This window comes from Rosa rugosa, chromosome 4, assembly GCF_958449725.1.
Source record: "Rosa rugosa chromosome 4, drRosRugo1.1, whole genome shotgun sequence".
Taxonomy (NCBI): domain Eukaryota; kingdom Viridiplantae; phylum Streptophyta; class Magnoliopsida; order Rosales; family Rosaceae; genus Rosa; species Rosa rugosa.
Genome location: NC_084823.1, coordinates 25,345,264 through 25,356,730, shown reverse-complemented (window position 1 = coordinate 25,356,730; position 11,467 = coordinate 25,345,264). Strand labels below are relative to the sequence as shown.

Here is an 11,467-nt window from a genome sequence, read left to right as displayed (position 1 = left end):
GTGTATTTCATACTTTCTTTTGTTTTCCTTTGTTTGATTCGTAGAGTTATGAATTCTAGTTAACATGACGTTAAGGGCAAAGTTTAAAGCCTGTTTATATGTTTTGAAATAAAGTTGCAATTTCTTTATATGTTGATTTTTATGTTGCTTATGTGAGATTGCTTAATTGATTTTGGATTATAGAAAACTTTTATATGTATGTGTTCTTTGGTGGCCAACTTAGGATATATGCATGTAATTGGAGCTAGATTTAAGTAGTAAAGGCTTTGGACAAAAGTCGAAATCAATTAAGGAAGATTGCAAATAGATGAACTTTCTCATACTAGGTTGTGCACTTTGGTTGACATCCTTTCTTTGTTCTTCATGCATTGAATGTGTTCTTGAGTAGCTAGCTTTCTAGACTATGATTGCATGTTCAATAGGTTTAATTTAGGTGCTTTCACTTAGATTAAATATTGAAGGAAAGTAAAATATGGGAAATCGTTTGCTTTTTAACGTTTCACATGGTCAACTTCTCTCTCATGACATAGAAAATCAACTATAGGAATTGCAATTAGATTTCATGCATATGATTGTGGTTTTGATCTTTGTCCCTTGCGTTCCACCCTTGTATATATGTTTTTACATTTTATTTATTTTATTTATTTAATTTTTGATTTAATAATTCTAAATCCCCCATTTTCGATTAATTGTTTCTTTTGTATATAATTTTGTAAATATAATACTTTTTATACTTATTTTAATTCTTTAGTTGTTTTTGCAATTACATGTCTACCCTCAATCCCCGGCTAGAACGATCCCTACTTATTCTATACTGACAACTACATTTTACAGGGTTAAATTGCGTGCTTGCTTTTAGCGTTGTCAGGTAGACGATTCTAAACTACTCTAAATGTCACAAAAATTTACAGACAAACTCTAGACATGATAAACTAACTACTGACAAAGTTTGATAATTTTTGAAGGTGTTTTGGTTGACGAACTAATTAAATAAAAACGAAACACTAAATGACTCCGAAAATAAAAAGACTTGATTCAGGGTTTTGGAAATCAAAGATAAAACAAGTTAGAGGAATTGCATCCACCACCAATCAATCAAGTAAACTAGTCATGTTCAACCTAATTTCATTTATCTATGGATGAAGATGCTCAAGTTAACCCAACGCCTGAATTAACTTATTGTTTTTCCTTACTTGTATGCTAGGTAGGAGACGCTCTACACCTAATCTATTTTCTAAAATGCAACCTACGTTGACGCAACTCTAGATTTAACACAAAGAAATCATTACGCAATAGAAAAATGAGACATCACAAGGCATCTTGAGTACGACGCGTCTCAATTAACCTGGGAACCTAATCACTTGCCTTATAGACAATTTACTACTCTAGAACTCTCAACGGAACCCTCGAAGCAAGGCACATGCAATGATCATTCTTAGCAATAGAATCCTAAACATGCAATCTAAGTTGCACACCAAAGAAAACATGCAAAGGAATCATCAATGTGAAGATAGAAATTAGGTTCTCATCCAATAGATAAACAAAACTAATTGAAAGTCATAACAAGTTTACAATCATGATTTGGGGCTTCAACAACCCCTACCTAAAGAGTTAGTTTCTCATAGAAAGAAAAACAAAAACAAGCTAAAGAGAAAAATAAGAAGTTGCAGGAGAGAGGAAAGAGACGAAGAGAGGAGAGAAGAGAAGAGAGCTTTTTCAAATTTGCACAGCCCTTTTATATTGCTCCTTGAGTCCTCTTTCATTCATTTTTGGTTTGAAACTCCTTGAATTGTAGAGAAAGGCAACTTCTTCATTCTCTATTTGATTTAGGATTCTCCACACTTTGTCCAATGAGAATTTGCCATGTCATCATCAATATTTCTGCGAATATCTCCATAATTTGCTGCGATATCTCCATGAATTGGGCTCCTCGATCCATCAAGGTCTTCTGCTTGGCCAAGACTTCAAGCTTTTCTTTATTTGCACATATTTCCTTCATATTATCTCCTTTTTGTATATTTGCTCCGAAAAACCTAATAAGCATAAAAGTAAATAAATAAAGGAAAAATAGAATAAACTAACAAAGATTAATATAGGGATTAACATTATAAACGTTGCATAAAATGCTCCTATCAGCTATGGCTTTGAAAGGTGGTAAAACTAGCAAGGGGGAAGCAAGACACACCCAACCAGGCCATAACCTAGCTAATTTCTTATGGGAGCAAATCAATCTCATACTGCAGATATCATTATGCTTTCTGTGAGTATTACACTGGAAAAGGATTGAATTATAATACATATTTCTCCACATTCTCTCTATCTGACTTATATATTATTCGTGTGTAGCAAAATAGAATAAGACATTCTAATGATAGATAGACTAATAGACAAGATACAGAGAGACAAGTAATGAGCAAGTTTGTGTAAGATTCAATCTCAGTTGCAGAAGGTTCAAACTCTATTGCCACCATTCAAACATGTAATAATGGTATGCAAATCACCATAGTAGGGGTCTCATGGCAAAATTAGCTACTTAACGATAACAACAAGTACATTTTAGCAAGAGAAGAGAAAAAAAAAAAAATAACATAGTAGACAATTAATTAACCACAAAGCCGAAACAGGTGCTCATTAGTGGACAAGCCTTTATATAACAACTCCTAACCTTCACTACAGAATTAAATGCAACAGCAAGCATTCATAGTCATAGGGGTTATACAAAAACTAATTAGTACCATCATCACTATTAGACTGATTCACTCACTCACACTCAAACAGTGAGAGAAGCACCATTGTCAGCTGGTGTAAGATGCAATATCATTAATCTAGCAGCCTTGACGGCCCAAACCCGAGGCTCCGGGTAACTATCCATATTATGCGGCCCAAAGCAGGAAACAAGCATATCAATGTGTATAACCCTCGGGTTGAGAGCCACAATGGCCATGTCCTTCAGCAACTTCTTGGCCACCGACTGGGTCAAACCCTCCACGGCCCATTTGGAGGCACAGTAAGGCGCCAAGTGTGCGGCACCGGATCTGCCCCAGCAGGAAGACATGTTGACTATGATTCCGGTGGCTGGATCGGGATCCCTCTTAAGCATCAGAGGATTGAAGTGGCGCAACACGTTCGCGACCCCCTTGACATTGGTGTCGACGACGCTGTTGAACTCCTCGTCCAGAACCTCCCATAGCTTGTTGTTGTTGTTGATGACTCCGGCATTGTTTATTATGATATTCGGAACTCCCTTCTTCTTTATCACAACCCAAGCCAGCTCTTGGACGCTGCTATTCGAGCTCTGAAAGGTCAATTGAATTCGAACTGAAATTGAAATTGAAGGAAAATTTTGATGAGGAAAGAATAGAGAGAGAGAGAGAGAGTACGAACGAAGTCGGCGCTGAGGAATAGGTGCTTGTCAGAGAGTTCGGATTGGAGGAAGGTGAGCTTATCTTGAGAACGGGAGCAGCCGATTATAGTGTGGCCTCTCTTGGCCATCTCTACGGCGAGGGCTCAGCCTAGGCCTCTGCTCACCCCCGTTATCAAAACGGTCCGACTGCCATTGGCGGCTCCTTTGCTTGCCACCACGTTCATCCCTTCAAACCACGCGTGCCTCACTATTGTCCACTCTCTTCTCTTCTCTCTAGGCTAGCCCAGGCGAACTCTCTTCTCTCGTCTCAAATATACCAAATGGAGGAGGACACTTCTAGACGCGTCACTGCCAGGTTTTTATATGCCGTGAAAAATGAAGAATAGAGGTAAAAAAATATGGAAACAGTTAGCGTCAGTGTTTGCAAAAGCTAACAATCACATTTTTTTTTATTGCCAAAAAACTTACAACGAGAAAGAAAAACCACGAAAAACACCCCCTCCCAACTGATCAAAATGGAACGCTAGACACACATAGAAGAGAGTAAAACTAAATTCTATAATTTGACCAATTGTAGGCTAAATTTGCTAGATGGTTAGCTACAAAATTTGCTTCTCTAAAAATATGTCTAAATATAATAACTTGAAATTGTTGAGCTAGATGTTGAATATCTTGAACTAAAATCTTCAAAGTCCATGGAATATTTGCTTTGCCCTTGATGCAGTCAATGAGAATCTTGGAATCCCCTTCTGTAATAATATGAGTAACACCCTGTAACAGAGCTTAATGAAGTTCGTCTCTTAAGGCTGTAGCTTCAGCTATAAGAGTACCCGTTGAGCCTATCATCCTGCAAGCTGCAATTACGATAACAAATCCAATGGAAGCTTTCCCATTTTTAACTAAACCATCAAAGTTTAGCTTAAGAAAATGATCATTAGGATCCATCTAATCACACGATTAACAAAAGGATGGTTTACTTTAGTACATCTATTAGCCTTATAATAAGAATCGCCTAATCGAAAAGCTTCAAACTGTACATACCTCCAATAATATGGAGTATTTACTACGTCACCAAGCATAAGTAACACCCACTTTGGGACATCCACAAGGCATGGCAAGGCCCAACCGAGACATACATCGTGTAGCCCTATGTTCAGGCTACGTGGCGGTATCCGGAAGTCGCAAATCCGCCACCGGGAAGCCACCTTCCCGCCCTTGCCAAGATGCCTCCACAACATGGCTTTCTACAAGTTAAATAGACTAGAAATATGTGGAAACTTGTCCCACATCGAAGAATAAGTAAAGGAGAAGCATTCATTCACTTATAAAAGGAATGCCTCCTCCCACAATTCACACATCCCATTACATCTCTCGTAATTCCTTTGGGCCGCAAGGCCTAAACACATTAGTTAAGCTTTCAAGTGGACGTAGTCTCCCGCTCATGCGGAGGCGAACCACTATACATCTTGTGTCACTCTCTCTCTCTCTCTTAAGCTAACTAGAGATCCCACGGATCACTAACGTTAACATTGGCGCCGTCTGTGGGAAGCCAACACAGTGGCTTCGTCACCTACCGTGAGCTAAGTCTGCTTAGCGGAGCTTGAAGAAATTTCTTCCTTCTTTGAGTTTATGTTTGAATTAATGTTTCTTGGCGGCAACTAGAGCAGAGTGTGCAGAAATTTGCACCTTGCGAGCTGGTCAACACGTGGTCAACGCCCAGCGGAGTTAGTCAACGCCCATGGAGTGGTCAAAACTTGCAGAAACTGCTCAAAACACCAGCATGTGGGGCGGTCAATGCTTGGTCAACGCCCGACGGGGTTGGTCAACGCCCAACCCATGAAAGTCAACGCTGGCACTACCAAAAAAAAAAAAAAAAAACTTTTAATTGCCGCCAAACTTCTCTGGACACCCAGAAAATCTCTCTGGGCACCCAGAACGTCAGCGGTAGTTTTTTTCCCGCCAAACTTCCATCTCTGGTCACTACCTGCAACTGCTCCGCCAAGCTTCGCATGCACGCTGGCGCTTCAAGTCCCGCTGCACTTCGCAGCTCCCCTCCACTAGCTGACCACATCCCTCCTCCGCCAGAGGGACATCCGCCGGCCACATCATCCGCCCAACTCCGTCAAGCTTGGGCTCCACAAATGCCCGACGACATTGCACCGCCAATCTTTGGTGCACCATCTGCAACAGCCCACCGGCCATCTCCCGCTAGAAAATCCCAGCGGCAAAACTTCGGCGGCAAACTCCTCCGGCAAAGCTCTCTGCCAAGCCCCCCGCTGAGTTCCGAATCTCCATTCTTCCGCCCATATCCATCAGCGGCACATCCCTCCGCCCATATCTGTCAGCGGTAAAAGCTCCGCTGAACTCCGCTCGGCCAATCTCCTCCGCTGAGCACAACCTCCTCTGCTGGGCATCAGCGCCGAGTTTTCTCCGATGAACTCTTCTGATAGCCTACCTCCGCCGGAACACCAACTGCTAACCGCTAGCAGGCCGATCCTTGGCTAGGCAACGACCTCCGCTGAGTTCCAAAAGTTCCGCTGAACTCGGTCCAAGCCCGCACCTTTGTGTCGTCGTGCAAAGCTCCGCCGCACTCCAACAATTTGTCCAGCTTTGCTTCTTGTCTTGTCACACCGCCAAGATATGGGTTCACATGGATTGTGCACCATTCTACGCACCGCCAACAAGAACCACAGTTCTACTTCTCCTTGTCGCACCGCCAGACAAGCAAAAGTCAACGCTGGCAAAGCAAATTCCAACTCTCTGGACACCCACAGTTCTACTAAGTACACCCATCTGCCAAGGTCCAAAGCCAATCAAGGCTGGCGGAGCATCAAAGGCAAGCTGCGAGCACAGCAGCGTCAGAGCCCCAGGCCAGCCGCACTTCTCCGCTGCGCTGCCCCGCTGCAGGTTCCGCTGCACTGCCCCGCTGCAGGTTCCGCTGCACTGCCCCGCTGCACGTCCCCGTCCGCTAGCTGCCAACTGCTCCGCCGAGCATCTCCGCTAGCCAAACCTTTCTCCGGGCAACCGCCAATCTCCTCCGCTGAGCACCGAGACCCTCTACCACAGCCACCTCCAAGTGCTCCGCTGGCAACCGGCCACCGCGCTCCGTGTTTCCGCTGGGCTGGTAGCTACCGCTGACCAGAAGACGCTGGGCACCCATGATCAACCAGCGACCATCTTCTTCATCATCCGCCGGTCAAATTCTCCGCTCCGCCGATGAAACCCGCTCCGCCAAAAACTCATATTCTTCGCACCCAGCCATTGAGCGATTAGCTCTGAACACTGACAAGCTAAGTTTCTTTTCCATTTATGGCCTCCTCCTTTCTATGCAAGCACCACGTGCTTTGGCTTTTTTGCATATTCCAGGAGACAGCTGCCTGCATATACACTTCATACATATATATATATCTTTATGTATGGGCCGCTTATGCCATCACCTATGGACACGTTCAGGTCATGATGAGATAGTTGTCAAATGGAAAATTATATGTTTCATTTCTTTGTCCGTTACCTCCGACACAAGTGTCGACCATTCATATATGCCACTAGGTTTTGTCCACTTCAATTCTAACACACATGCATATAATCATCCATACGGACACTTTTCTTTCTTGGTATATTTGTGTGTGTATGACCCACAGCATGGTAAAACGCAAAACACATAAATTTATGCATGGTCAATTCATGTCCCTTCATAAATACTCTTTTATATATATGGCCTACGGTCTCTACTTCACGGAGCATGATTTGTTGACACATCAACATGCAGTTAATTGAGTTCATATTTCTATACATATATCTTGTGGCCAGGAACATTTTCCACACATGTATATAGGCGGCTACATGCATATGTCAAAATAATTATCTCACCTAGTGCATTTCCATATACATTATACCGCCATGGCACATATGTACTAGTGTTGATTTTACATACTCATGTACTAATCACCTATTTTGTTTCAAGGCGTTATAATCACCAATTACCTCCGCAAGTAATGAAATCATCATCTCTCTACAAAGGAACTCCGCCGGGGTCACACTCCGCTCGCCTCCAAATCGGCATAAGATAAGTCACTCTCTTATCTTTTCCGCTCTTGCACTTAGAGCTATTGCCATGTCTATACATGTCTCCATGACCCTTAAGCATGCCTACGACATGTTCTTGGCCACTTTACTACTTGTACATGCTTGCTCTATGTGTGTGTCATTTTTTTTCGTGCACATACAAACTTTACGAGTCCACGGTCTACGACCAAAACCGCCAAGCGGTTAGGCAACGCCTCATAATAGCCATTGATCCGGCAGCAAGGGACTAGTTAACACAGCCTACGGCAGCCATTGATCCGGCAGTTAACCCCGACGCTTGGGTACCAAAGATTGGGATCGCTTCCCAACACCCTCTGCTCCGTGCAGCTCCCCCTCAACAAACATGGCTGGGGAGTCGGGGACTCTCTAGCGGGGCCTAGCAGGGGCCCACCCCATTGAGCTTCCGCTCACGAGCTTCCCGCTCATGCCTTCCCGGCGCCCCATTGAGCTTCCGCTCACGAGCTTCCCGCTCATGCCTTCCCGGCACCCCATTGAGCTTCCCGCTCATGCCTTCCCGGCGCCCCATTGAGCTTCCGCTCACGAGCTTCCCGCTCACGCCTTCCCGGCAACCCATTGAGCTTCCGCTCATCTCCCTTGAGCTTCCCGCTCATGCCTTCCCGGCAATCCTCGAGCTTCCCGCTCACGCCTTCCCGGCATTCCCAATCTTCACATTCATGTCTACTCGACACACCACACGCTAATGGAACATGAAATTCTTCTACCATTTGTCGCTCCCGACAAATTGAATTCTTTTCGCGTTCCATTAATACGAGCAACAACCAAACAATCGCTTACCTTCGCAGCGCTCATACAACTTACATTTATCATATGCAATCCATATGCTCACACGGCCATACGCGCTCTCGAGTTTGTACGTCATAATCGATCGTACTCGACGCCATTCGCGTGTATACATCAACATGTATCACGCACCTCATACGTTTATATATGCCAACGCATATCAATGCAACTCACATTTTTTGCCCAATGCATCGAGCATTCTACGTATGCCTGCTTTTTGTTTTTGTTGTGCAGGTTAACGAGTCCCTTCTTGCTTACGGAGTTCGGGGACTTGTGGGCTCCGTACCGCCCGGTTACTTATGCTTGATGACTTCATGATTTGAACTCCCCAACCAAGAAGCTACTCTTACTCGGGGACTTCGGGGACTTGTACATACCTCCAATAATATGGAGTATTTACTACGTCACCAAGCATAAGTAACACCCACTTTGGGACATCCACAAGGCATGGCAAGGCCCAACCGAGACATACATCGTGTAGCCCTATGTTCAGGCTACGCGGCGGTATCCGGAAGTCGCAAATCTACCACCGGGAAGCCACCTTCCCGCCCTTGCCAAGATGCCTCCACAACATGGCTTTCTACAAGTTAAATAGACTAGAAATATGTGGAAACTTGTCCCACATCGAAGAATAAGTAAAGGAGAAGCATTCTTTCACTTATAAAAGGAATGCCTCCTCCCACAATTCACACATCCCATTACATCTCTTGTAATTCCTTTGGGCCGCAAGGCCTAAACACATTAGTTAAGCTTTCAAGTGGACGTAGTCTCCCGCTCATGCGGAGGCGAACCACTATACATCTTGTGTCACTCTCTCTCTCTCTCTTAAGCTAACTAGAGATCCCACGGATCACTAACGTTAACACAAACTAACAAGCAATTGGGTTAGCATTCTTTTGTTGAAAAACAACCTAATTCTTAGAGTTCCAGATTGACCAGAAAATCATAAGAATTTGACCAAGAAGCTCATCCTTAAGCTTACTATGATTAAGATGAACTAACCAATCTATGAGAGAACCATTCCAATTAAGAGGATTATAAGACTGATGTTGGGACCAAACCTAAATAGCAAATTGACATCTTCTAAATAAGTGATCCATAGTTTCTACATTACAATGTCAAAAAGGACAGGAAGGAGAAATATTAGGATTGTACGAAGGTTTCTAATGAAGAGCCAACTGAAAACCTTAACTTTTGGGGGAACAGTAAGTCTCCAAATTCTATTCAAAAGAGTTGATATAGAATGTGGATGAACTTGATCAAACAGAATATTTGAAGCAGATTTAATAGAGAACACACCAGTAGGAGAAGGACCCCAAATAAACTGATCAGGGATAAGATTAATAGGCAAGGGAAAGGCAATAATTTTATCTACAATATCAGAAGGAAGTAACAAAAGAAGGGTTTGCTTATTCCAAACTGAATTTAAGATGAAACGGTCTACAGTAATAGAGGTATCTAATTGATGTCTCTGATCCCATGGAATCAAATTAATCTAAGGAAAAGGGAAAATCCAGTCATAAGTCCAAAAATGAATAGAAGTACCATCCAACAATCCATCGGATACCTTTAATCAATAAATCTCTGGCCTCCAAAATGCCTTTCCAAGAAATGGAATGGGAACTCTTTTTTTTTTTTTTAGCATTGAAAAAAGAAGTATTGCATAGATTTTTTTTGGGAAACCAACTCACCCACCAGTTTTCAGGAGGAGTTAAAATTTTCCAACCAAGTTTAGCCAAAGCAGCAGCCTTGTTATGACAAGAAGCAAAACGAAAGCCTAAATCTCCCTTATCTTTTGGTAATGTTACTTGAGACTAAGGGACTTTAGGAACAAAGTACCCTAGAAAAACCTACTGCAGGCTGAATCAATTTCACTGTTCAAATTAGAAGGGCATTTAAAGCAAGATAACATATGATTAGGCATCCCTGAGATATTGGCTTTTATCAAAACTAACTTACCTGCTCTAGAAAGAGTATTTGCTTTCCAACCAGAAAATTTCTTATGCATTCGAAACAAAAGCTCATTCTTATTAATAGGATCCTTCCACCAAACAATATTAGGAATGCCTAGATACTTACTGTTTCTGTGTGATAATACGGGAACTAAGTATGAAGCATGATGGAGAGAGAGAGTGATAGAAGCATGTATAGTGGTTCACCTTGCCCTTGAGGCAAGGCTACGTCCACTTAGAGATTTCACTATGAGTGAGGCCAAGTAGCCTTTGTAGTATACAAGTGTGGGGATCATGGATCCCATCCCTTTCCAAGAAGGGGAGGACTTCCTCTTATAGCTAAAGGAAGTCCCATTCTATTCTATATTTCCGATGTGGGACACAATGCACATATTTGTTTCCCTTGAAGCCTTTTGGAGAGCATGGGAGGGTGGCCTCCCGGCAAGATACCGGCCAACCTCCACCATAGCGAGGTAGCTCAGGTGTTGGACTACCGGATGCATGTCGTAGGCAGGACTAACCGTGTCATGGAGCCTACCTATGAGGTCCTTGCTTATGCTTGGCGGTATGTGATGTGTGGTATCAACACTTACCAATGGATAGCTTATGCTGAATGCCTAAACAGGTAGAAATATCACGTTATATTGAAGAAGAGACAGTAGTAGAAAAATATAAAGTAGACTTATATTCACCTGTTGGCCAGAAGCATCAGCATAGTTTTGAAGGACTGCTAAAATATTCTTAGTTGCGGTATGGTTAGCTTTAACAAAGATTAAGCAATCATAAGCAAACATTATATTAGACTCTAAAACCTCTAGGTGAAGTAAGAGACCAACATGGGATTTAGAAGTAGCAGCTAAGTTATTTAAAGTTCTAATGAACGATTCCATAGCCAAAATAAAAAGATAAGGAGACAAAGAATCTCCCTGCCTAATCCCTCTAATAGGGGAGAAGGAACCATGAGCAACACCATTAAGCACAATAGAAAAGGAACTGATTTGAGACAAGAGTAAATTAGTTGGTTCCATTTTTTATCAAATCCAAAAGCCGCAAGACAGGCCATGAGATAGTACCAATCAAGAAAATCATAAGCCTTTTCAAGATCTAACTTGAGAGCCATGAAGCCAATTTTACTTTTGTTGTTGGAAAAATGAGTAAACATCTCATGTGCTATAAGAATATAGTCAAAAATAGACTTACCAGGAGAAAACGCACCCTGATTACAGGAGATGCATTTGGAAAGCAAAGGTTTAAGTCTAGTTAC

General features: G+C 42.6%; 1 pseudogene; it reads right to left on the bottom strand.

Moving 5' to 3' along the window:
- Window positions 1-2,770: 2,770 nt before the first annotated feature.
- Window positions 2,771-3,647, bottom strand: LOC133742038 (NADPH-dependent pterin aldehyde reductase-like; annotated as a pseudogene).
- Window positions 3,648-11,467: the final 7,820 nt, after the last annotated feature.